General features: G+C 44.1%; 1 long non-coding RNA gene across 1 annotated transcript; it reads left to right on the top strand.

Moving 5' to 3' along the window:
- Positions 1-299: 299 nt before the first annotated feature.
- On the top strand, positions 300-23701 carry LOC149972409 (uncharacterized). Its single transcript, XR_016491403.1, has 2 exons — positions 300-406; positions 21555-23701. It is a non-coding gene; the product is annotated as an uncharacterized LOC149972409 (long non-coding RNA).
- Positions 23702-24784: the final 1083 nt, after the last annotated feature.

The raw sequence follows: 24784 nt of genomic DNA, 5'->3' as shown, positions 1-24784 counted from the left end.
CCCAATTCTAAAACAGCCTCACGCACTTTTTTGGTTTCAAACGCCGGATGCAGAGACACACACCCCCACCCCCTTTTGTTTTGAAACACACACACACACACACATTCCCCCACACACAAACAGTCTTTTCCAAAATATTTTTTCTCAGAGACATTCATAATGATAGAGCTAAAAGACAGGGCCCCTTCGTTAAAGGTGAGATACCTCTTTAAAACAATTTATTTAATTCATAATATTTAGTACAGACCTTTAAAAAAAGTATATAATTATTTAAAACATTTTTACTATTCCTTTTTTACAGATAAAGGGGCAGGTTAGCCCTGACTGCCATCCGTCTCCAATTCACCAACGTCAAGACAGACTCTCTTGCTCACAGGATATCCCACACACACTCCGTCAAGGCTCCGTAAGTTTTCCCTCCAGGGATAAATCAAACGTCTGGCATGTAGATCCTGGGTATGTCTTAAGGATAGACGCGGCCAGCGCCGTAATTGTTCACGATTTTGGAAAAGACTGTCCAGCTTATTCATCAGGGTTATGTATATAGGGTAATCAATCCATTTAAAGCTAAACACTGGCATAAAAAAAGTTTACATCCTTGCAGGCTTTGGAAAATACATATGAACTGACAGACTTCGTTGCATTTGTACTATCAAATTGTTCACATGCTAAAATTGTCACTTTGGACTCGGGGCTATACGCAATTGAAGCAATTCTTATGGCCTTCAAATCACTGCGCCCGCACACATACTCTTCCATTGCATATCCTGGCAGGGTTGTACTACTCAGGGCCTGTTCAATTTGACAGAGCGCTAGCCTTATCTTAAGCCATTCTCTCATACGCAGCGAAGGAGAAAAACTCCCGGGTTTTGCATGATAAAGGGGTTTGGGTCCGCTGTCTGTGAAATTTTTCACCGTAGAATCCTCAGGTTGGAATATGTAAGACATACATCACTCCTATCAAAAACTCCTTTAAAACATTCAAGGGCCTCACACAAAACGTCCTCGATGCTTTTATCATTGGATTCGTGACAAGAGACGCATAGCACCCCGAGAATTGGCCTAGGAGACATCATTTTCTGTTTAATGTTCTGGGTTTTATTTTTAAAATCTTGTTTAGTGTTCTGGGGCCGCATGTGTTGTTCTGGGCTTCATTTATAATGCGTCTGCTGCAAACCCAACCCCCCGGACATTCCTGCTTCATAGACAACAATCCTAAGGGCAATAAAATAGGGTGGGTGTGGGGTCATTCTCTTTGAAATGTTCAAACACATCCCCCCCAGTTCAACCAGGTCCCTATACATCAATCATCATGACAACTTCAAATGAATAGATGCAATATAGATATAAAATAACACACCCTCTAACACGTGACAACAGGATGCATTATATGGCCATAACCACGTGACACCTTCCCGCCAGGATGTCCTGGCGCCCATATTTGGGCATGTACGCGTCATCTGGTATAGGGTCATAAATCAGACGTTTGACGCGCACCGTCTACTTTATTCTCTCTAAGGCTGAAGACAAAGATACCGACATCAAAGAGATTATTAAAGCCAGGACTCTATCAGCATGTCAAGAGCCGTCTCACAAGCAGACAACAGAGACAAAAACACTATTTTGACCAAGGCACATGTAAGATTTTGGTGATGAAGGAAGGAGAACGAGTCAGGATCAGACAAGACAGCAAATTGCAACCAGCAATTGTACTTGGAAAACATGACCGGCCAACTCATACATAGTAAAAACACCAAACACCAAACGAGAGGATCTACAGAAGGAACCAGAGACACCTGTTAAAAACACATGAAACCACACACCCAGAGAGACACTCCGAAACCAAAATGGACTTACCTTATCCTGTGGAAAGAGAACCTGAAAAGTGTCAGCCTGAAAGAAAACTACTCATCTGTGTGTTCTCCAGCACCAACAACACCAAACCAAACAGCGGAAAGCAATAATATAAACACTGAAATCAACTTGTTATTTTTAATTTTATTTTTTATTTCACCTTTATTTAACCAAGTAGGCCTGTTGAGAACAAGTTCTCATTTATAACTGCGACCTGGCCAAGATAAAGCAAAGCAGTGTGACACAAACAACAAGACAGAGTTACACATGGAATGAACACACATACAGTCAATAACACAATAGAGAAAGACTATATACAATGTGTGCAAATGAGGTAAGATTAGGGATGTAAGACAATAAATAGGCCATAGTGGCGAAGTAATTACAATTTAGCGATTAAACACTGGAGTGATAGATGTGCAGAAGATGAATGTGCAAGGAGAGATACTGGGGTGCAAAGGAGCAACAACAAAAAAATAACAATATGGGGATGAGGTAGTTGGATGGGCTATTTACAGATGGGCTATGTACAGGTGCAATGATCTGCTGCTCTGACAGCTAATGCTTAAAGTTAGTGAGGGAGATACGAGTCTCCAGCTTCAGTGATTTTAGAAATTCGTTCCAGTCATTGGGAGCAGAGAACTGGAAGGAAAGGCGACCAAATTAGGAATAGGCTTTGGGGGTGACCAGTGAAATATGCCTGCTGGAGCGCATGCTATGGGGTGGGTGCTGCTATGGTGACCAGTGAGCTGAGATAAGGCGGGGCTTTACCTAGCAAAGACTTATAGATGACCTGAAGCCAGTAGGTTTGGCGACGAATATGAAGCGAGGTCCAGCAGTTGAGAGCATACAGGTCGCAGTGGTGGGTAGTATATGGGGCTTTGGTGACAAAACGGATGGCACTGTGATAGACTATATTGCTGAGTAGAGTGTTGGAGGCTATTTTGTAAATGACATCGCCGAAGTCAAGAATCGGTAGGATAGTCAGTTTTACGAGGGTATGTTTGGCAGCATGAGTGAAGGATGCTTTGTTGAGAAATAGGAAGCCGATTCTAGATTTCATTTTGGATTGAAGATGCTTAATGTGAGTCTAGAAGGAGAGTTTACAGTGTAACCAGACACCTAGGTATTTGTAATTGTCCACATATTCTAAGTCAGAACCGTCCAGAGTAGTGATGCTGGACGGGCGGGCAGGTGCAGGCAGCGATCGGTTGAAGAGCATGCATTTAGTTTTCCCTGCATTTAAGAGCAGTTGGAGGCCATGGAAAGAGAGTTGTATGGCATTGAAGCTCGTCTGGAGGGTTGTTAACCTCTTGGAACTACCCAAAGCAAGACAAGCGTTTGTGTAAGTTTATCGATAGCCTAGCATAGCATTATGTCCAGCTAGCAGCAGGAAGCTTGGTCACGAAAATCAGAAAAGCAATCAAATTAACCGTTTACCTTTGATCTTCGCATGTTTTCACTGACGAGACTCCCAGTTAAACAGCAAATGTTCCTTTTGTTCCATAAAGATTATTTTTATACCCAAAATACCTCCGTTTGTTGGTCACGTTTTGTTGAGAAATCCACCAGAAATAGCGGTCACGACAACGGCGAAAAAAAATCCAAATTATATCCATAATATCGACAGAAACATGGCAAATGTTTTTTATAATCAATCCTCAAGGTGTTTTTCAAATATCTATTTGATAATATATCAACCGGGAAAATTGGCTTTTCAGTAGGAGCGAGAGGAAAAATGACTACCTCTGTCTTTTATGCAAGAATCACTCTGAGAGCCCTCAGCTGGCCACTTACGCAATGTAGTCGTTTACACTCATTCTTCAACATAAAGGCGTGAAACTACGTCAAAATGCTGTAGACACCTTAGGGAATATGTACAAAAAGGAATCGAGTTGATATCCCTTTCAATGGCCAACAGGGGTGCATAGAAAAACAACGGTTTCAAAATAAGAGGCACTTCCTGATTGGATTTTCCTCAGGGTTTCGCCTGCAATATCAGTTCTGTTATACTCACAGACAATATTTTGACCGTTTTGGAAACTTTAGAGTGTTTTCTATCATAAGCTGTCAATTATATGCATATTCTAGCATCTGGTCCTGAGAAATAGACGGTTTACTTTGGGAACATTATTTTTCCAAAAATAAAAATAGTGCCCCCTAGTTTCAAGAGGTTATTAACACAGTGTCCAAAGAAGGGCCAGAAGTATACAGAATGGTGTCGTCTGCGTAGAGGTAGATCAGAGAATCACCAGCAGCAAGAGCGACATCATTGATGTATACAGAGAAAAGAGTCGGCCCGATTAGAAAGGCTTGCTCGCTGAAGTGTTTTAGGGAGCGTTTGACACTGATGAGGGGTGGTCTCAGATGAGACAAAATAAGGTGAGGATTAAATATTGACTGCTACTGACGTAAAAGATGACCAGGTCTTTAAGAGTTTATTCGGAAGATAACAGCTCTATAAACATTATTTCGTGGTGCCCCAACTTTCTAGTTAATTATTTACCTGATTAGCTTAATCAGGTAATATTAATTACAGAGAAATTGTTTTATAGAATAGCATGTCATATCACTTAATCCGGCATAGCCAAAGACACGACAACAGCAATGGGTGTGATGTGAGGGTAGGACTCCGCCACTTTAGACCAAACGGCCTTCATGTTCGCAGCATTGTCTATCACCAGTGCAAATACCTTCTGTGGTCCATGGTCATTGATGACTGCCTTCAGATCATCTGCAATGTAGATACCGGTGTGTCTGTTGTCACTTGTGTCTGTGCTCTTGTAGAATACTGGTTGAGGGGTGGAGATTATGTAGTTCATTATTCCTTGCCCACGAACATTCGACAACCCATCAGAGATGATTGCAATACAGTCTGCTTTCTCTATGATTTTCTTGACCTTCACTTGAACTCTGTTGAACTCTGCATCCAGCAAATTAGTAGATAAAGCATGTCTGGTTGGAGGGGTGTATCCGGGGTGAAGAACATTCAGAAATCTCTTCCAATACACATTGCCTGTGAGCATCAGAGGTGAACCAGTTGCATACACAGTTCAAGCAAGACATTCATCAGGATTTCTCTGACTACGTTCCTCCATTGAGTCAAAAAAACTTCTGATTCCAGGAGGACCATGAGCTGTTGCTATCGACAAGGTGTGTGATTCATAATTCTCAACTTGAATAGAAGTAGAGGAACTTTTGTCAGAGGTTGCTTGTTGTGAGTGCTGAGGGAACTTTATGCACTTGGCCAGATGATTCTGCATCTTTGTTACATTCTTCACATATGATTTGGCACAGTATTTGTAAATGTACACCGCTTCTCCTTCTACATTAGCTACAGTGGACTTTCTCCGCACATCAGATAGTGCCCGTGGCATTTTCCTGTAAAGATTAGACATTTTTTTGTAAAAAAAACCCAAATACAATTCCACATACAGATAAATAGTTAAGCAGTTAGATTAAACAAGTCCTTTGTAAGATACATGTTTTAAAATGAAACATGTATGGAAACAGGTGAATTAACACATTAACAAGTTAGAAATTATTTAACTTCTTATGGCTGCAGGGGTAGTATTGAGTAGCTTGGATGAAAGGTGCCCAGAGGTGCCCAGAGTAAACGGCCTGCTCCTCAGTCTCAGTTGCTAATATATGCATACTATTATTAGTATTGGATAGAAAACACTATGAAGTTTCTAAAACTGTTTGAATGATGTCTGTGAGTATAACAGAACTCATATGGCAGGCAAAAACCTGAGAAGAAATCTAAACAGGAAGTGAGAAATCTGAGGTTGGTCGATTTTCAACCCAGGCCCTATTGAATTCACAGTGGGATATGAATGAAGTTGCACTTCTTAGGGCTTCCACTAGATGTCAACCGTCTTTAGAAACTTGAATGAGGCTTCTACTGTGCTGTGGGACTGAATAAGAGCTGAATGAGTCAGGTTTCTGGCAGAGAGCCATTTCCTGTTCACGCGCATTCCACATGATATCAACCTGCGTTCCATTGCTTCTCTAGACACAAAGGAATTCTCCGGTGTGAACGTTATTAAAGATTTATGATAAAAACATCCTAATGACTGATTCTATACTTAGTTTGAAATGTTTTTTTGACCTGTAATATAACTTTTTGAAGTTTTTGTCCGAAGTCATGCTTGACCTGCACGAGCGTTTGGATATCTGTGCCTAATGCCCTCACAAAAGTAGCTACTTGGACATAAATAACAGACATTATCGAACAAATCAAGCATTTATTTTGGCACTAGGATTCCTGGGAGTGCATTCTGATGAAGATCATCAAAGGTAAGGGAATATTTATAATGTAATTTCTGGTTTCTGTTGACTCCAACATGGCGGCTAATTTTATTCTCAGATTAGTCTCAGATTATTGCATGGTTTGCTTTTTCCGTAAAGTTTTTTTAAAATCTGACACAGCGGTTGCATTAAGGAGAGGTATATCTATAATTCCATGTGTATAACTTGTATTGTCATCTACATTTATGATGAGTATTTCTGTTGAATCGATGTGGCTATGCAAAATCATTGGATGTTTTTGTAACTAGTGAACGTAACGCGCCAATGTAAAGATTTTGTTTTATATAAATATGAACTTTATCAAACAAAACATACATGTATTGTGTAACATGAAGTCCTATGAGTGTCATCTGATGAAGATCATCAAAGGTTAGTGATTAATTTTATCTCTATTTGTGCTTTTTGTGACTCCTCTCTTTGGCTGGAAAAATGGCTGTGTTTTTCTGTGGTTTGGTGGTGACCTAACATAATCGTTTGTGGTGCTTTCGCTGTAAAGCCTATTTGAAATCGGACACTGTGGTGGGATTAACAACCAGATTACCTTTAAAACGGTATAAGATGCATGTATATTTGTGATATTTTAATTATGAGATTTCTGTTGTTTTGAATTTGGCGCCTTGCAATTTGTTGTCATACCATCCCGTTAATGGGATTGCAGCCCTAAGAAGTTTTTAAACACTTGTGGTGCTGTGCTGTGGGCTACTATTTACTAGTTAACAAAAAATCATGTATGTCATATATATTCACTTCACCCAGTATTGTAATCAATTCTTACCAGAAAGCATGTAGTCCTTGGCTACAGACAGTGTAGTAGTGTGGACTCAGTAGCATCTCATTAGTGTGCAAGATCTTGAGAATCAGCTGTACATGTGATGGAAGAGTGCACTGTGCATGCAGAGGGTTGCAATTTCATTGAATTGGGGATAGTTTAACCAAAACATGCCACAATACCTAGAATTCCCTCATGTATATCCCACTTTATTTTTTTAACGTTATAAGCTAACTTTTTTTAATGAATTTAAGCAAATTTACCAAAATTCCCGGGCTTAACTTCCCATAGAAAAATTCCAGGAAAATTCTGGAAATTTACCGGAAAGTTTCCAACCCTATGTCTGTCCATCACTTTTTAACATTTTTTCAATTGCTACAACTCCCGTACGGGCTCGGGAGAGACGAAGGTCGAGAGCCATGCGTCCTCCGAACACAATCCAACCAAGCCATACTGCTTCTTAACACAACGCACATCCAACCCGGAAGCCAGCCACACTAATGTGTCGGAGGAAACACTGTGCACAGCGCCCGGCCCGCCACAGGAGTCGCTAGTGCGTGATGAGACAAGGATATCACTAGATCCAAGATGACGTAGCAGTGAAGACGTGTTTGTTCATCATCTCATGTACTTTTGTATTTTTCGTATTTTTTTGTATATATATTTCAATTTATTTTCAATCTCTTTTCGATTTTTAATTTGATTATTCCTTCCGGTAACCTGCCTCACCCAATGTGATTCGGAATCGCTATTATTTTCAATTTTATAACACATTCAAGAACCTCTAGAAGCTAACCAGCTAATTAGCTACAAGCTATTTAGTCATTTTTAGCCACTGCTAGCGGCTTTTACCTTCTGCACAGATACCAGCCCTGTTTTTAGCCTGGATAATACTCACTAGTCTACCAGTATCGGACTCTCCACAACAATGCCGGATTCCTGCCGTAATCCCTGGACCACTACTTCTGATCTTCGCAGCTAGCTCACAGCTTGCAGCTAGCTAGCTCACAGCTAGCGTGCACTCACCGTGGCACCCAGTACCGAAGCTATCCCTGAGGCCCACCTCCCGGCCTACTCAGCTGTTCACCCGAACCCCACTCATACACCGCTAGAGCCCAATACTCCACCGGATCCTTGCTGTAAACTCTGGACCTTGGCACCGGATCACCGCTGCTACCGATTGGCTATAGTGGCTAACGCCACTGCCACGAATCTAGCACCAGTTAGCTGTGAGCCAGGCGCATCTCCCGGCTAGCAAACTCAATTCTACAATACCTCTTTCGCCATCTGGCTTGGATTCTCTGTCGACACGGCGCCCGCCGCACCACCACGACTGGTCTGCCGACGAATACTCCATCCGCTGTGCCTTCAACCGGCCTCCGTCGGAGCAGACGCTCCTACTAGCCCCGGGCTACTAACTTTAAACGCTGTGTCGTTATGTAGTGGCGGCTTCCCTGTCCCATCTACTGCTGCCCCCTGGACACTACGATCACTTGGCTACATAGCTGATGCCTGCTGGACTGTCCATTAATCACGGTACTCCATTATGTTTAACTTACCCTAGTAAAACTGACTATCCTACCGATCCTCGACTTCGGCGATGTCATCTACAAAATAGCTTCCAATACTTTACTCAGCAAACTGGATGCAGTTTATCACAGTGCCATCCGTTTACCACCCACCACTGTGACCTGTATGCTCTAGTCGGCTGGCCCTCGCTACATTTGTCGCCAGACCCACTGGCTCCAGGTCATCTACAAGTCCATGCTAGGTAAAGCTCCGCCTTATTTCAGTTCACTGGTCACGATGGCAACACCCACCCGTAGCACGCGCTCCAGCAGGTGTATCTCACTGATCATCCCTAAAGCCAACACCTATTTTGGCCGCCTTTCCTTCCAGTTCTCTGCTGCCTGTGACTGGAACAAATTGCAAAAATCGTTGAAGTTGGAGACTTTTATCTCCCTCACCAACTTTAAACATCTGCTATCTGAGCAGCTAACCGATCGCTGCAGCTGTACATAGTCCATCGGTAAATAGCCCACCCAATTTACCTACCTCATCCCCATACTGTTTTTATTTATTTACTTTTCTGCTCTTTTGCACACCAGTATCTCTACCTGCACATGACCATCTGACCATTTATCACTCCAGTGTTAATCTGCTACATTGTAATTATTTGCCTACCTCCTCATGCCGTTTGCACACAATGTATATAGACTATTTTTTTTTCTACTGTGTTATTGACTTGTTTATTGTTTACTCCATGTGTAACTCTGTGTTGTTGTCTGTTCACACTGCTATGCCTTATCTTGGCCAGGTCGCAGTTGTAAATGAGAACTTGTTCTCAACAAGCCTACCTGGTTAAATAAAGGTGAAATAAAAAAATTAATTAAGAAAAACGGCCAAGCCCTCCCTAACCCGGACGACCGCTAGGCCAATTGTGCGTCACCCCATGGACCTCCCGGTCACGGCCCGCTGCGACAGAGCCTGGGTATCGATCCCAGAATCACTGGTGGCACAGCTAGCATTGCGATGCAGTGCCTTGGACCATGGCGCCACCCGGGAGGCCCCCTATTTAACTGTTTCTGTGACCAGTCTTAACTATTCATCTTCTGCTGTTGCTCTTTTGAATTGCTGCCATTTCTCTTCTGAAACAGGAAGTTGATGAGCGATGTACATTACATCCAGCTCACCATCCAGTAATTTCTTTATCTGTTCCTTCAGGTATGCTTAGCTCAGTGCATCAGCGATGTGTATCTCCTTTCCTGATTTGTATGTCACATGTAGACAGTATCAATGTAGTTTAATCAGCTTCCTTTGCAGTCTGGCTGGTGTTTTCTGGAGCAACTTCTGGAAGATTGTTTCCAAGGGCTTGTGGTCTGACTCCACCTGGATCTGGTTTACATACAGGTACTGATAAAACTTCTCGCAGTCATACACCATCACCAGTAGCTCTTTTTCAATTTGAGCGTCTCTCTTTTGACAGTCTGAGGGATCTTGACCCATATGCGATTGGCTGACCATCTTGCAGGATCACAGCTCCCAAGCCTTCTGAGCTGGCATCCACAGATAGTGTCACTGTTTATATTTTTATTTACACCGTAGTGCGTTAACACTGGCTGCCAAGTGTTTTCAAGCTTTTGAAGCTGTTACTGTGAAGACTCCTGAATGTCTCCTTCCAGCAGTTGTGTGTCAGTGGTGTGCTGATATCTGAGAGATTTCAGATGAACTTTGCGAGATATTTCAACATTCCCATGAACCTCTGAAGTGCTGCTTTGTCCTCTGGCTCTGGCATTTCTTGTATTTCTCTGACCTTTTCGGAGTCTGGTTTCAGGCCTTTGTTTAACACATGTCCAATTTAGCGAGTTTCTGTCATTCTGATTTTGCACTTTCAGTTTCAAGTTGATGCTTCTCAGTCTGTCTAGTAGCTGCCTCAGTCTCCGGGCGTGCTGTTTGGTGTCATCACCCCAGACAAGAATGTAATCCATGATGTTTATGACACCTTCCAAATGCTGGATGAGGCACCTCTGGAACACCTCTGGAGCGGACGCGATTCCGAACAGCAGTCTCTTGAATGAATACCTCCCAAACGGCTTATTGAACGTGCCGAGTCGGGAGCTCTCTTCATCCAGTTGGATTTGCCAGAAGCCTTGGTTTATACCTTGGCGTTAGGCATTTCAGAAACTACCTCTTAAATGGTACGCAAAATATAATGTTCTCTCTTGATGGCTTTGTTTAGATCCTGTGGGTCCCTGCATACCTGTAATTTGTTTGGCTTCACGATTGTCACCAAGTTGTTTACCCTTTCAGTAGGTTCAGTTTGCCTGACGACATCCATGCCACTTTTCTGGGTGACTGAACCACTGGTGTGACTTCTGGGTCTATTTGTATGTGATGAACTCCCGGAACACATCCAGGTCCAGTGAATAAATCTTCATATTCACTCAAAATGTCAGTCTCTGTCCTTTGTTCAAGCTTGAATATTCTCTGTATTAAGCTCATTTGCAGACAAGCTGATCTTCCAAGTATTGCAGGTGCATCTTATTCTATCACTTGAAATTCCAGGTCTAACACGTTCTCTTTGTATTGACGTTTGAGTGTTTTCTTACCCTTTGGCTCCATCTGGTGGCCCGAAGACGTCACTAGCAGTTGGATTTTTGCATGGAATCACCACTCACATTCACTGTCAGTGTTTTCAAGTCTCTCATGGACGAGACATTACACTCAGCTCCTGTATCCAGCTTAATAGTAACTTTGTGGTTGTTTATTTTCAGTGTTTCTGGCCACTGCTAATTCTCAGTATTTTTCTCATTGACATTCACTAGCCACATTTTTCTTGGCTCACAATATGTTTGGAAAAGCTATTTTAATACATCCAAGTCCTCTACATCATCATCCAAATCAAAAGTATTTAATACCTTGATTGCATCATCTCCGGCTACGTGCAGAAATGTGGCACATTCACTTTTCCGGATTTCTTGGAGATGCCATTGGCATTGATATAAAGGTTGAATTTCTGGATCCACACTCCAATTTTCGGCTACATTTCCCTCTAGGTTCAGAGTAGTTGGCGGTCTCATTTGTTTGATATTTCGGAATGTTGAGCTTTCCTTGTATTACTTTTTAACTTCTGACACCATCTAATATATTAGCACACTGAGGCAGGGATTTGGGTAGAATAACAAAATGTATCAGATGTCATGGGTCAAGTACAGATGGTCAAGTAGGAATTAGTAACAGTGCGACCCTCAGGCACTCCAGGTGCATACATGACACCTCAAATACACTACAAGTTTTACATTTCCTGCCCCCAAAAGGTCTTTTCACGTCACTGATGGGCAGTGAATTCTATTCGCGACAGCCAGGTAGGTGCTAGCCTTGGGATTTGCTAGCGAGCGCTGTTTCGTTCCTCAGGAACGCGAGCATACCATAGACAAGTTCTTGCTGCGTGCATTCGTAGAGGGAACAAAAATCAAGCCTTCGGACGCACTTGTGTTGGAGCGCACCAAAGCACTTTTCTACACCCACATAGCCTACGGAAGTGAAGAGTATCTGGTCACATGTCAGTAGATCGTTAAACTGATACATCAGTCATTCAGCCTATTCATTTTCATCAGGAAACTACTCGAAATGTAGCTATGTGTTAAAACATCTATCTGTGCATGTTGACGGGAGAATGTACAGACAAGCTAGTGAGGTTACTAAGGAAACGCATCCAGAGCTCTTTAAGAAAATCCTTGCTGTAGGCTAGGTTGGAAATACTAAACATACTAAACTCTTTTCACTGAATAAATGCAGCAGGTGATATCCCAGATTATGCCTTTAACATTCTATTAACGTCACATTTCATCATACTTTACATTGAGCATCAATGGATGGAAGTCCTAAATTCACACTGGTTTTGTTTAATTTTAATCCTAGTGTTGTTCAGTGGGCAGAAAACGTCACCCATAGGGTTAGGAATGTAATCCTCCTCTTCTACCTCTCTCAAGGTACATGAAGTCGATTTAGAAGCAGGCTCCCAGCAACACTGCCTTTACCTTCACATCCAGTTCCATAGGGAAGGAGATTCCAAAGTTATCTGCATCTATGAAGACTTCTCGCAGGAATCCAACCCACTGCTTACTGATCTGCCCCACCACCACTGTCTCATCCAGAGACTTCACATCAAAGTTGACATCTGAACTGCAATGACAAACAACATTTGGCCCATGGATCTTAAGCTGGGGTTGTCTCCTCTTGTTCTGCACAGTGAGTTTGGGCAGGTAAGGGTGCCACTCCTGCACCACATAGCCTATGGGGCTACCAGGGGAACAGAACCTCCAGCTCTTGCAGGCAGCAGGGGAAGCAGCAGCAGTCGCACCTCAAAGGCCGTATCAGGGCCATCACTTCCTCTCCCAGGTAGTCCTGGATGTGAAGGGTGAAAGGTTGGTCTCGGCCCAGAACTGTAGAGTGCAGCATTCCTTCTCTGCTACAGCAAACACTTGCTGCCCGACACTGTTCTTTACAATGTAGTTACAGTGCCTTGCGAAAGTATTCGGCCCCCTTGAACTTTGCGACCTTTTGCCACATTTCAGGCTTCAAACATAAAGATATAAAACTGTATTTTTTTGTGAAGAATCAACAAGAAGTGGGACACAATCATGAAGTGGAACGACATTTATTGGATATTTCAAACTTTTTTAACAAATCAAAAACTGAAAAATTGGGCGTGCAAAATTATTCAGCCCCTTTACTTTCAGTGCAGCAAACTCTCTCCAGAAGTTCAGTGAGGATCTCTGAATGATCCAATGTTGACCTAAATGACTAATGATGATAAATACAATCCACCTGTGTGTAATCAAGTCTCCGTATAAATGCACCTGCACTGTGATAGTCTCAGAGGTCCGTTAAAAGCACAGAGAGCATCATGAAGAACAAGGAACACACCAGGCAGGTCCGAGATACTGTTGTGAAGAAGTTTAAAGCCGGATTTGGATACAAAAAGATTTCCCAAGCTTTAAACATCCCAAAGAGCACTGTGCAAGTGATAATATTGAAATGGAAGGAGTATCAGACCACTGCAAATCTACCAAGACCTGGCCGTCCCTCTAAACTTTCAGCTCATACAAGGAGAAGACTGATCAGAGATGCAGCCAAGAGGCCCATGATCCCTCTGGATGAACTGCAGAGATCTACAGCTGAGGTGGGAGACTCTGTCCATAGGACAACAATCAGTCGTATATTGCACAAATCTGGCCTTTATGGAAGAGTGGCAAGAAGAAAGCCATTTCTTAAAGATATCCATAAAAAGTGTTGTTTAAAGTGTGCCACAAGCCACCTGGGCGACACACCAAACATGTGGAAGAAGGTGCTCTGGTCAGATGAAACCAAAATTGAATTTTTTGGCAACAATGCAAAACGTTATGTTTGGCGTAAAAGCAACACAGCTGAACACACCATCCCCACTGTCAAACATGGTGGTGGCAGCATCATGGTTTGGGCCTGCTTTTCTTCAGCAGGGACAGGGAAGATGGTTAAAATGGATGGGAAGATGGATGGAGCCAAATACAGGACCATTCTGGAAGAACCTGATGGAGTCTGCAAAATAACTGAGACTGGGACGGAGATTTGTCTTCCAACAAGACAATGATCCAAAACATAAAGCAAAATCTACAATGGAATGGTTCAAAAATAAACATATCCAGGTGTTAGAATGGCCAAGTCAAAGTCCAGACCTGAATCCAATCGAGAATCTGTGGAAAGAACTGAAAACTGCTGTTCACAAATGCTCTCCATCCAACCTCACTGAGCTCGAGCTGTTTTGCAAGGAGGAATGGGAAAAAATGTCAGTCTCTCGATGTGCAAAACTGATAGAGACATACCCCAAGCGACTTACAGCTGTAATCGCAGCAAAAGGTGGCAAAGTATTAACTACAAAGTATTAACTTAAGGGGGCTGAATAATTTTGCACGCCCAATTTTTCAGTTTTTGATTTGTTAAAAAAGTTTGAAATATCCAATAAATGTCGTTCCACTTCAAATCAAATCAAATCAAATGTATTTATATAGCCCTTCGTACATCAGCTGATATCTCAAAGTGCTGTACAGAAACCCAGCCTAAAACCCCAAACAGCAAGCAATGCAGGTGTAGAAGCACGGTGGCTAGGAAAAACTCCCTAGAAAGGCCAAAACCTAGGAAGAAACCTAGAGAGGAACCAGGCTATGTGGGGTGGCCAGTCCTCTTCTGGCTGTGCCGGGTGGAGATTATAACAAAACATGGTCAAGATGTTCAAATGTTCATAAATGACCAACATGGTCGAATAATAATAAGGCAGAATAGTTGAAACTGGAGCAGCAGCACAGTCAGGTGGACTGGGGACAGCAAGGAGTCATCATGTCAGGTATTCCTGGGGCATGGTCCTAGGGCTCAGGTCCTCCGAGAGAGAGAAAGAAAGAGAGAATTAGAGAGAGCATATGTGGGATGGCCAGTCCTCTTCTGGCTGTGCCGGGTGGAGATTATAACAGAACATGGCCAAGATGTTCAAATGTTCATAAATGACCAGCATGGTCGAATAATAATAAGGCAGAACAGTTGAAACTGGAGCAGCAGCACAGCCAGGTGGACTGGGGACAGCAAGGAGTCATCATGTCAGGTAGTCCTGGGGCATGGTCCTAGGGCTCAGGTCCTCCGAGAGAGAGAAAGAGAGAAGGAGAGAATTAGAGAACGCACACTTAGATTCACACAGGACACCAAATAGGACAGGAGAAGTACTCCAGATATAACAAACTGACCCTAGCCCCCCGACACATAAACTACTGCAGCATAAATACTGGAGGCTGAGACAGGAGGGGTCAGGAGACACTGTGGCCCACTCCGAGGACACCCCCGGACAGGGCCAAACAGGAAGGATATAACCCCACCCACTTTGCCAAAGCACAGCCCCCACACCACTAGAGGGATATCTTCAACCACCAACTTACCATCCTGAGACAAGGCTGAGTATAGCCCACAAAGACCTCCGCCACGGCACAACCCAAGGGGGGGGGGGGGGGGGGGGCGCCAACCCAGACAGGATGACCACATCAGTGACTCAACCCACTCAGGTGACGCACCCCCTCCAGGGACGGCATGAGAGAGCCCCAGTAAAGCCAGTGACTCAGCCCCTGTAATAGGGTTAGAGGCAGAGAATCCCAGTGGAAAGAGGGGAACCAGCCAGGCAAAGACAGCAAGGGCGGTTCGTTGCTCCAGAGCCTTTCCGTTCACCCTCCCACTCCTGGGCCAGACTACACTCAATCATATGACCCACTGAAGAGATGAGTCTTCAGTAGAGACTTAAAGGTTGAGACCGAGTTTGCGTCTCTGACATGGGTAGGCAGACCGTTCCATAAAAATGGAGCTCTATAGGAGAAAGCCCTGCCTCCAGCTGTTTGCTTAAAAATTCTAGGGACAATTAGGAGGCCTGCGTCTTGTGACCGTAGCATACGTGTAGGTATGTACGGCAGGACCAAATCAGAGAGATAGGTAGGAGCAAGCCCATGTAATGCTTTGTAGGTTAGCAGTAAAACCTTGAAATCAGCCCTTGCTTTGACAGGAAGCCAGTGTAGGGAGGCTAGCACTGGAGTAATATGATCACATTTTTTGGTTCTAGTCAGGATTCTAGCAGCCGTATTTAGCACTAACTGAAGTTTATTTAGTGCTTTATCCGGGTAGCCGGAAAGTAGAGCATTGCAGTAGTCTAACCTAGAAGTGACAAAAGCATGGATTAATTTTTCTGCATCATTTTTGGACAGAAAGTTTCTGATTTTTGCAATGTTACGTAGATGGAAAAAAGCTGTCCTTGAAATGGTCTTGATATGTTCTTCAAAAGAGAGATCAGGGTCCAGAGTAACGCCGAGGTCCTTCACAGTTTTATTTGAGACGACTGTACAACCATTAAGACTAATTGTCAGATTCAACAGAAGATCTCTTTGTTTCTTGGGACCTAGAACAAGCATCTCTGTTTTGTCCGAGTTTAAAAGTAGAAAGTTTGCAGCCATCCACTTCCTTATGTCTGAAACACATTCTTCTAGCAAGGGCAATTTTGGGGCTTCACCATGTTTAATTGAGATGTACAGCTGTGTGTCATCCGCATAGCTGTGAAAGTTAACATTATGTTTTCGAATAACATCCCCAAGAGGTAAAATATATAGTGAAAACAATAGTGGTCCTAAAACGGAACCTTGAGGAACACCGAAATTTACAGTTGATTTGTCAGAGGACAAACCATTCACAGAGACAAACTGATATCTTTCCGACAGATAAGATCTAAACCAGGCCACTTCATGATTGTGTCCCACTTGTTGTTGATTCTTCACAAAAAAATAGAGTTTTATATGTTTATGTTTGAAGCCTGAAATGTGGCAAAAGGTCGCAAAGTTCAAGGGGGCCGAATACTTTCGCAAGGCACTGTATGTTTCACCTCCCAGCCCAGAACCACTTCAGCCAGATTAACTTTCTGATGGATGAGGAGCTGATCAATTTAGTCAGGTTTTCCAGTCCTGGAGGGCAGGCTTGTGGTCTGAGAGGGGCAGGCATCATCACAGGATCCCTAGGGGGCACAAAGCCTGGGGTTAGAGGTACTCTGGGAATCATGGGTGCGGGGTAGAGGCCTGGGGATAGAGGGACACCGGGGCTCGTGTTTGCTGGGTGGGAAGAATTATTGCACCCCTCGGCCATGATTGCCTGTCCTAAGCCAGGAGGGGCAGGGATCATCACCGGAGCCTGAGGGGTGTAGTCTCGGATCCTCCATCCTCAGGGTCTGGTGGGCAGTATGGCACCTTCCTGCAGTGGCTGGCATGGATTCAAGTAGACCTATTAGCTACGCGAACAGCAACACCTGGTATGGTCCAGTCCACCTCTGGTGGTTCCAATGCCTTCGTCTCAGGTCTCACCACCACTCAGTCACCTGGTTGCAGTTTGTGCAGGATCCCCACCAGAGGCTGGGGCAGAGCTGCTTTCACCCTGGGGAAAATAGTCTTCAGAACATTGTTTAGAGCAGTACAATAACTTACTATGTCATCGTTACAGCCCCTCAGGTTCAACTTGTTCTGTAGGAAAGGGGTCAAAATCTCATGGGGGGCCAACCCAGTAGTTATGTGTGCCCGCCCCCTCATGTACATCAATGTGAGTGGCATTACCGTGACCCAGGGGATGCCAGTTCCTGCCATGAGTTTCACCATCATAATGTTCAAACAATTCAAAATATGAATTTATACTTTCCAATGAACTTCTCATTTCCTTTATTTCCCACTTTCTTTGTTACTTTCTATTAACTACATATCTCTTCCTCTCAAATACCTGACTTTACAATCTCTACTATACTCTGTCTCTACTATACCTCTGTCTTTAATAATGCATTACTCTACCAGGTAAATCTACCCCTCCCCACTTTTGACACATGGTACTGGTACTGGCCATGCACCAACTTAGCAAGGTAGGGAAAACAAGAACGTAGCAGAGTTGGCAGCCCAGCCGGGCCCAACCACAATTTCTGCACATTGTCATATGTACACAGCCTCTTCCACTTCCTCAGCTCGACAGGACCTACAGAAGATCGCAAGTCTGAAATGTCATTGGGGGAGAAGAGATTCATAATAGGATGTGAACCCATCTGCAACACAGGAGAATCAGTAGACACAGCTGCTGCTTTGGCTGCCAAATCAGCCATTATGTTGTCTTTGGAGAGTTAGTATGAGCCAAACATTTACATACAGCTATTTCAGAAGGGAGAAGAATATCTTTCAATAGGTTATCAACAAGTTTCGAGTGAGAAATAGTTTTCCCAGAGGACGTGAGGAACCCACGCTGTTTCCCAATGTAACAAAATCATGTACTACCCCAAATGCATAGCGGCTATCAGTGTAGGTAGTAACTGACTTATCCTTCGCCACTATACAAGCTTTTGTGATTGCAAAAAGTTCTACAGCCTGCGCTGAGAGATGTGGTGGCAATTTAGCACTTTCAAGTGTGGTTGCCGCTGTTGTTACAGCATATGCAACAAGTGGTTTTCCTTTCTCAGACCTCTGAGCGGAGCCATCTACAAAGATTTCCAATTCAGCATTCTGCAAAGGGACATCAGTCAAATCTGGTTTAGATACAAGCTCCACCAGCGCTGTGCAGTCGTGGGTTTCTCCTGTTCTTAGTTTGTAACAATGTAGCTTGATTTAGCACAGTGCACCTTTTCAGGGTCACATGAGACATGGTTAGAAGCACATTCTGATAGTGCCTTGCTGGAGTCAGATGAGCAGTCTTGGCCTGTGAGAAGAGAGCATAAACAGCGTCTGGTACATGCACAGTTAGTTCACACATAGCAACGATGTCAGCATACGCCAGTACAGCCTCGGTAGCTGCAGCAACCGCCGTCAAACAACACACCAGGCACTCTCGCCACGCCATCCAATTGCTTAGAATAGTAACCCGCTGGTCTCTGTTTCCCACCCATGGTCCTGAGTCAACACAGAAGACATAAACCCATTCTTCTTACATACACCGCAAACAGATTGAAAGGGTTTAGAATGTGCACAGGGAGACCCAGACATGGAGAAGTAGTCATGAGTTGTTTCAGTTGCGTCAGGGCAGTCAGTCATTCAGGGGTTCATTTTATCTTATCATTCATAGCCATCTTGTGACCCTAAATGAGATCTAAGAGAGGCTGGACAACCTCGGCATAGTCAGGCAGCCATGCCCTGTCATGTATATTATTTTTTTAATTTAAATTTAATTAAATACAATTTTAATTGGTGTAGTTTTTGGTTGTTTTTGATACTTTGTGGATATTCTCTGCCAGAAAGATCAAAAGAGCTCAAGTATCAGTTTCATACACCTCAAGAGTTTCAGAACAAAATAACAAGTCATAAACATACTATATTAGACTGCTTCCCTCTGCGGGAATGAAAACCTCCAAAATTTGTGCCAATGCGTTTGAAAGAAATTGTGGGGGACTCAATGTACCTCCTTCCGAGGAACGTGAAGCAAACCAGAACTGTGACTCTGCAACGGGAGAAGTAAAAAAAACGTATTAGCCAAATCAATCACAGAGAACCACTCTGCTGTGGGTGGTACCGCCCCCAACAGAGTAGTAACATTAGGAACCACAGTGGCACGGGCAAAACTGCATCGTTCACAGGCCTTAAGTCCTGGACAAACTTCCAATTACCTGAAGGTTTTCTAACAGGCAAGATAGGGGTGTTAGAGGGTGATTCTGGACAGGGAATTAAAGTGCCATTAGCTAACAGGGATGCATGAACAGGAGTACTACCTGCTATTGCCTCCCTACTGAGTGGATACTGTGCTGTAGATGGGCACCTGGTATCTTTAGGAGTGACTACCATTGGCTCAGCTCCCTTTATTCTCCCCAAATCATACTTCTCCCTTGCCCATAGGCATTCAGGAACCCCTCTCAGGAGGGGTGAGTCTTCACTCAACAACATGATATTGGTAGAAAAAGAAACCTGATCAACACCATGCACACCCCTCTCAGTTGGCGTTTCCCAACTGAGTGGGTAACAACTTGTCAGTGTGCTGGGTGAATAATTTAACCCATCAGGGCGCATCTCCCAGTCAATAGCATCAACCAAGCATTTCATCCACATTCCAGTATCCGCCCATTCTACTCTGTCTGATTTTGCCAGGGACACATGTGGTGCGCTCTCCTCAAACAGGTAGAGCTCTTTCTGTGCAGGGGTTAGATTAACCCCTAAAGCACAGAAATCACTGCTAGAGTATAAACCCTCACACTGCACTGACTCATCCTGTAATGTAGCACATAGCCATTGCTTCTCATAATGGAGAAATCTTGTCAATGGTGCAAAATGGGAGGTGCAATTTATGCCCGCTTCAGACTTGAAACCGCCCTCGTAGCCCCAATTGGTTTTAGCCATTGAGAAAACACGAATAATATTGGGCACCTCATTATCAATATCCACTGAATAGTACCAGTCACACAGTTCTTACATCGGCATCAATTGCTCCCCCTCCTTCTTCTCATGTACTGTACAACTATTATGTTAATACCCAATTTACATAGGAGGTCTCTGCCCATGGGATTGGCAGGGCAGTGATCAGAGAAGAGGAATTGATGCTGACATTTCTCTTCACAAAAGGAAACAGGCACAGTTACATGACCTCTGAATGGGAGGCCTGAAGCCCCTACAGTTTGGACTGTTTCACTAGACATGGGAGGATTCTTATTAGCCTTACAGTCAATCACAGACATTGTCGCTTCCGTATCAACAAGATATATTATTGACTAACCATTGACGCAAGCCTCCACTGTTGGCCCTACTCTGGGAAGAGTGTGACTCCTTAAAAACAAATGCTCTGGTTGCTCTGATGATTCTAACACAACTGTCCCTGTCTCCTCATCAATACTCCTCCTGTCCCTGTCCTGGATTGTACAGGGTCGTCTGTGCAGGCATCTCCGTCTGCCAAGCCCCAGGTTGGCCTCAGCCTTGAGTGACTTCTTGTGGGCCCCACTGTTGCTGTTGTGGACCCCGTGAGGTAGCCCACCCTGCCATTGGTTGCGGGGTGGCTGCCACGGCTGTTGTTGAAAGGGGGGCGTCCATGCAGGTGCTTGCTGTCTCTGCCTGGCCGGTTCCCCTCTTTCCACTGGGATTCTCTGCCTCTAACCCTATTACAGGGGCTTAGTCACTGGCTTACTAGGGCTCTTTCATACCGTCCCTAGGAGGGGTGGGTCACTTGAGTGGGTTGAGTCACTGATGTGATCTTCCTGTCTGGGTTGGCGCCCCCCTTGGGTTGTGCCGTGGCGGTGATCTTTGTGGGCTATACTCGGCCTTGTCTCAGGATGGTAAGTTGGTGGTTGAAGATATCCCTCTAGTGGTGTGGGGGCTGTGCTTTGGCAAAGTGGGTGTGGTTATATCCTTCCTTTTTTGGCCCTGGGGTGTCATCGGATGGTGTCACAGTGTCTCCTGACCCCTCCTGTCTCAGCCATCCAGTATTTATGCTGCAGTAGTTTATGTGTCGGGGGGCTAGGGTTAGTTTGTTATATCTGGAGTACTTCTCCTGTCCTATCCGGTGTCCTGTGTGAATTTAAGTATGCTCTCTCTAATTCTCTCTTTCTCTATTTCTTTCTCTCTCTCAGAGGACCTGAGCCCTAGGACCATGCCTCAGGACTACCTGACATGATGACTCCTTGCTGTCCCCAGTCCACCTGGCTGTGCTGCTGATCCAGTTTCAACTGTTCTGCCTGTGATTATTATTATTTGACCATGCTGGTCATTTATGAACATTTGAACTTGGCCATGTTCTGTTATAATCTCCACCCAGCACAGCCAGAAGAGGACTGGCCACCCCACATAGCCTGGTTCCTCTCTAGGTTTCAACCTAGGTTTTGGCCTTTCTAGGGAGTTTTTCCTAGCCACCGTGCTTCTACACCTGCATTGCTTGCTGTTTGGGGTTTTAGGCTGGGTTTCTGTACAGCACTTTGAGATATCAGCTGATGTACGAAGGGCTATATGAATACATTTGATTTGATTTGATTTGAGGTGCTCCACTTCCCTCTCCTCTGGGGTCCCCCTTTGGGGCCCCCCTTCTCAGTCTGCCCCGCCTTTGCTCTTCTGTGGCTCAGAGCAGTCAGCAGCAAAATGACCCTGTAATTACCCTGTCTATTTGATCCATTTTCCCTAGTTTACCTTCTTTCTCTACCAATTTCTGTCTTACCTTGTCTAACAGCATAACACTTAGTGTCCCTGTCAAAGGAAAACCACCCTCTCTATGCCATAATATCCCTTCCCCACTTATCTACCGTGACCTTCAAGGCTCCTGTAGGAGGGTCTGGAATGCCTTGTTCTTTGTCCACACACACTCAAAGATAACACAGACACACACAGGGGTAGAAAAACAAAGAAAACCAGTTAGCACTGATTATGATTTTATATTTTATCCATATGAACAGGGTAATTCATATCTTCATTAAAATACTGCCTAATTAGTGGCCCCAGAACGGGGTATTATCTCCACACGAGGATATCGCCTACTGCGATTACTGTTGTATAGATTCTCTTATGTCTATCCAAATGTACAAAACTACCTACAGAGTACTGTGTCTTCTATCTAATTGTGTAACACGGTCCCAAAAATCCAATCTTACCTCGTATCTTTTAACCTCCACCTCAGGTGAAGTGCCCGGAATAACAAAACACTCACAATAACATCTAACTATCGTAACCCAGGGCATACCTGGCTAGCACATTTAAAATACATGGATTTAACCACTTCTGGGAATCAATCAGTAACTTAGACACGTAGATACCTCCTTCAGACAGCTGTCCCTCATCCAATGGGACTTCACCAGGTACCATGCTTCCCACAGAACCCACAGTCAACCTGGCCCCTCGCACCTACAGACCGCACCAATCCCCACTGTAATCAATTCAGTGTCAGGACAGCTCTAGGTCGCCCGCAACCGAGCAGTGACAGAGTATCGTTGAGTCTGCAAATCCTCAGATTACTCTCCTCTGACTCGGCCCTGCTTAGGCCTCCAAGGTGCCGCCTCACACAGGACCACACTCGGAGCCTACGTAACAGAGGCTTTTCTTAAAAACTTGACTTTGTGTGGTTCCCTCACCTCCTTTTCAATAATGAGAAGAGACAAGGTCAATCACCGATCAGGATATTGGTGGAACATCTTGCTCCCCTCTCTCAATACTATGTTCGGAATCTGGTATCCACCCGTGTCCGCTTTCTCTCAGATCTTAGGCAGTCCAGCTGCTCCTTCCGGTGTGCGGCTCCCCTGAGATCCCAATTTGGGGCTCCCCTGTGCACAGTTTACCCAGATCTTCAGGAGCAACCAAACTTATCACACAAGTCAGAGTTATACTTAAACTAAATCTTTATTCACTTATTAATAAGGGAGCAGGTCACATCAAACACAAATGAATGGAGTGAGTACTCACTGAGTGGAGTGAGCCTCTGAGTTATATACTATCTCAGGATAGGTCAGGATAGGTGCAATCTCAGAGATGACGCACAATGGTTCCAGACACTAACCCCACACATCCAGTGCCAGACCTTAGGCCCCAAATATAAGGAACTTGTTGTTTTGTACTAAGAACTTTGGACATTTGTTGTTACTTAGTTTCCACCTTGAGCTAGGGGAGAGAACAATCTCCCCCTAGGAGGAGTTGATTGATGCTCAGACATTGTGGAGACAAGTGATTGGTTCCTCATTACTCACGCATCCCTTCACATGGTTTGCAATAAAGACACACAGTTCACATATGGAAACAATGTTTCCTTCTGACCTCCTTTGCCATACTCCTTGCAGATATTCTGCATAGCAACAGGGACATGTGATAGACAAGCCTGACTTCTCCCCTCTCTGGAACCAAGGTGGCTGAGGCCCATTTGAGGGAGGAAGTGCAGCTGCCAACACCAGAGTGCGAAAGGAGACATTCTAATAACAAAGAGTTTCAACAGTTCAATCATGTAGGCATATTCTGCAGACAAGACATCTTAATTATCTATGTTACTTAGCTAATTCTGATGTCTCCACCACAGGGGGCATAAAGCCTGGGGGTAGTGGGACTCTGGGGCTCGTGAGAGGGGTGAAGACAGCATTATGGCCAGGCGCCTCTACTGAGTTAAAGGGTGCCTGGGGTATCTGTCCTGAGGAAGTGTCAAACCATCATTGGGTGGCCATAAGGAACAAGGCACTTCCACTATTGAAACTCAATCTACCATCGAACATACAAAATGCAAAAATGAGTTTTCCTTCCTATTTTTTATTTATGACAATGACACTTACTAGACAATTTAGGAAATTGTTGTCCAAAACTAAACTTCAGCTTGTTTCAAACTCCTTTGTGAGTCTACAGAATCCAAGGGTCCTTCCTCTCTTTCACGTAGGTCAAGTTACAGCATCACACAAAGAGCTATTTCCCTTAGCAACGCTGCCTTACCAGTAACGGAGTAACTGTCTGGCACATTTATATCCAGCAGTTTACAGCTTTACGTAAGCTTCAAAGAAGCCTAGGCCTACTATTTAATAAAGTTTGTTATACCTTATAGTTTATGACTTTACCATGCATAATGTTTCCACCTTTTAGGCTTACAGTTGATGCAGCAACCAGACGTATAGACAAACAGTTCACTGCGCATGAGCGAAGGTGTGGTGTGAATTTCCACTAAGGTAAACCAACACCACAAAGGCAGTTAATGGGCTATTAGCAAAATAAACAACTACTTAGGCCCCCCCAATGTTCAGGGTCTCCCCACAAACTGTGAGGAGGACCCTAAACCGGATTCTGCTTAGGGCCCCCAAAAAGATAGGGTCGGTGATAAAAGTATTGGTAACCTGGTACCTGGTGCCTA

This window comes from Oncorhynchus mykiss, chromosome 24 (genome assembly GCF_057628025.1).
Source record: "Oncorhynchus mykiss isolate SJ-2025 chromosome 24, ASM5762802v1, whole genome shotgun sequence".
Taxonomy (NCBI): Eukaryota; Metazoa; Chordata; class Actinopteri; order Salmoniformes; family Salmonidae; genus Oncorhynchus; species Oncorhynchus mykiss.
The sequence above is the reverse complement of the archived record's forward strand: the minus strand, read 5'-3'. Positions and strand labels throughout refer to the sequence as shown.